This window comes from Gavialis gangeticus, unplaced genomic scaffold (assembly GCF_001723915.1).
Source record: "Gavialis gangeticus isolate Ggan-Ray unplaced genomic scaffold, GavGan_comp1, whole genome shotgun sequence".
Lineage (NCBI taxonomy): Eukaryota > Metazoa > Chordata > Crocodylia > Gavialidae > Gavialis > Gavialis gangeticus.
This window is the reverse complement of record NW_017728991.1, coordinates 11,509,554-11,512,818: the sequence shown is the minus strand read 5'-3', so window position 1 is coordinate 11,512,818 and position 3,265 is coordinate 11,509,554. Positions and strand designations below refer to the sequence as shown.

Sequence of the window (3,265 nt, the reverse complement as noted above, 5' to 3'; positions counted from 1 at the left end):
GTGGTAGCAGGCTAATGAGGGAATTAGCCTGCACCTGCACCTGGTCAGCTGACTGGAAGAAGGCAGGGCCCTGGGCACGTATAAGCCCTATGGCTAGGACTAGAGGGTTAGTTCTCTGGCATTGGCCAAGGGGGAAGGAGCTCTCGCAGAGAAAGCTCCTTGGAGATGCTTGACTGCCTGTTCTGCTGCTGGTAGGATTAAGGGGCTACAGGAGCTCATAGGTACGTGTGGGTGGGAGGCACATTATACTGAGAGAGAAGCTTGCCTTCTACAAAGGGATAGAGTGTGGACCCCAGGGTATTGTTGTGTTGTAGCCCAGGGGCTTATATTGACTTTTTTGGTTGTTTGAACTGGTGGGTCAGGATGAGGCTATTGGGGAGGAGGAGACCTCATTGGGGCACACTGCAGTGCAGAGAGCCCAGCGCCAGTGAGGGCGCAGTGATGGGGCTTGCAGAGAGCCCAGCACCAGTGAGGGCGCAGCTACAAGGGCCCAGGGCCTAGTGACAACAGGAGGCCGAGCTAGGTAGAGGCCTCCTAAAAAGGGACAATGTTTAATTACCACCTGTGAGGCATGGGGTGTGGTAAAGGGGAGGTTTTGGAGCCACACATCTAGCCCATAAGGCTTGCGGGGAGGGGAGTATTGTAAGGCACCTCCTGAGTGCCCACAGGGTTTAAGGGAGTCTGTCAGGACCATGACTGAGGAGCAACTCAAGGGAAGCCTCCCAATTCATCAGTTATACCAGTAAGACGTGGCAGGAGAGATTAGTAGGTGCCCACAGGGCAGAGCCAGCACAGTCACAGTGCCCTAGGAACGTCACGGCCATCCCTAGGGTGGCTGTATTGTAACAGATGGCAAGTCTTTATATGAGTGGTTCTCAGCCTTTTTTAGACTTAAGGCACCCCTAGTTTGGTTCGAGGCACTCCTTGGAAAATGCCAGTTCTTACTTTCCTTTTGTTTTTTGACTACAGAAGAATACTAGCTTAATTCTTCCATTGCAAAGAACTCAGAAAGACGACAGCAGGGCAAAATCTTCTTCACACTATAGGTCCCTATTTGAAAACTCTGGGTTTATGATGTGAATCATGTTTGCACAGCTAACAGTGCTAACATGGTGTAGCACCCTGTGGCGTCCAAGGAAAGATATCTAGGCAGTGGCACCCTGGTTGAGAATCACTGCCTTAGATACATACTTAGGTATTGTGCTGAATTGAAGAGTGCTGGGGTCAGATGCCTATCCGAAAGTCCTACAGTCAAATCCCCTTCCTTGTGCTCTCCCCATATCTTGACCCAGATGGTCCCAAGTCACCCTTCTTTGTTTCCAATCTTCTCTTCTAAGGAGGTGCAATGTTCCCTCACATAGAGAGCAACTGCAGCACCCTTCTTCCTAACATGATCCCTCCTATACAAGGTGTATCCCCCTATGCCTGTGGTCCAGTCATAGGTGGAGTCCCACTAGGTCTCCATGATCCCTATGAGATCCTATTGGCTGTTGGTTAGTAGGAGGGCCAGTTTCTCCTGCTCATTTCCCATGCTTCTGGCATCTAGCGTACAGACAACTAAGCATGCCATAGGCTTTTGGGTGAGCTGTGGAATAACCTGTCCATTGGCTGGTGTCAGACAAAGCTTCCTATTGTACCCTGGGGTGCTTGTTATGATGCTGCCATTTTTTCAGGCTTGAAAAATGATCCAACCATGAAGGGACTTGAACCCTCAGTCTTCTGATCCAAAGTCAGACGCCTTATCCATTAGGCCACATGGTCTTGGGCTACCCTTGCTAGTCTCAGGGTACCCTCCCTGAGACCATGAACTCTTATTCAATTAAGAGAGATCTGCAGTTTTCTTCTTTTATTATAAGAAAAATGGACAAAGGAATATTTTTCAACCCAAAATTATATTTGCTATCAGAAGTATGAAAATAGTGTGTAACAGACACTTCTGCTAAAAAGCACTTTCAATATAAATGGATGTTGCACACAAACACGAGGTACCCTGAACTTTCAGCCTTGTATCCCAAATACTCAGTAATGCAGACCTACAGAGATGGGGATACATTTGCTGACTGTCACATTAGTGTAAATCCCTTATGGCTTCAAGGAGCATCAGTGGAGTTGCAAATCTGGCCCACTTGTTTTCCCTGCTGAATAACCCCAATCAACTCTATTTGCAGTTCTTCTAATTTCTGATTGGGATTTTTGCCTTAAGAAGGATTGCAGGATTGCAAAGCAGGAACTGTACATTGCCAGGACTAGATTCAATGCATTCAGTTTTGGGGAAGAAATCTTCATCATATATTAATCTGTAATTACAATAAATTAAAAAAATCATTGGAAAATTGAGACTAGTGAGTAGCCTGACTCCATTGTTTAAAATCTATTCTACAAATTGCAGGTCATTAATGATTAGTATTACAAAACCTATTACAGTTTGATTGGGGAGAAATGGACTGAGGCTAGTACAACATTATTGAATTAGATTTAATTCTATTTGCTATGTATTTTACTTTATTTCCAGTTCAGCCTTTAAAGGAATCATGGCAGCATCAGTCTAATATGTCAGTTAATTTGTGTATAGTACAAACAGCATGCCTAATCATTTCATCATATATTGCAACTTTATTGATTAACAGTAGTAGACTTTGTGCTTTATACAACCAAGTTACAGGAAGTTATTACAGACTATTTTTTTTATAAGTTCACAATAGTGAGCAAATGTGGGAGACTGGACTTGATGTAGGAGGCCCCTTTTAGTTCATGGTCTGCCCCTGTTCCTGGGAGCCCCATCAGTGGACTGGGCTTCCAGCTGTGGCAGCGCATGGTGCGCCAGTGTAGCTGGGAGCCCCATCAGATGAGAGGGCTGCCAGCTACAGGAGCTTGCTGCTTGCCCATGCCGGGGGAGCCCAGGATCATGCTCCAGGGCTCCCCAGCAATAAGGTGTGATGGGATCTAATGCCTGATTTCCCCCAATCACGCCTTCTCCCATGCACGTGTTGCATGGCAGGAAGCACGAGTGTGTGGATTGTGCATTGGATCCTATCGTGCTTTTACTTGCACTTCTGGCAGGGGTCTAACACTGCCATAGGGAAAACAACTTTGCATCACTTCTGGGTATCCTGTCTCAGGCCTGAACTCTCAGACTCTTTCTTACCTTAGAGTACTTGTTCTGTCTAGTTTATGCATTATTACTATCTCCTTCTAAACAGTTGCATTGCTCAATAAGTACTCCCAGTGAATTTCATTTGCCATCACATTTCCTTCAAGCCAGCAT

The 3,265-nt window shown here is 46.0% G+C and overlaps 1 non-coding gene across 1 annotated transcript; it reads right to left on the bottom strand.

Annotated features, from left to right (window-relative positions):
- Positions 1 to 1,688: 1,688 nt before the first annotated feature.
- Positions 1,689 to 1,761, bottom strand: TRNAQ-UUG. Its single transcript has one exon. It is a non-coding gene; the product is annotated as a tRNA-Gln (tRNA).
- Positions 1,762 to 3,265: the final 1,504 nt, after the last annotated feature.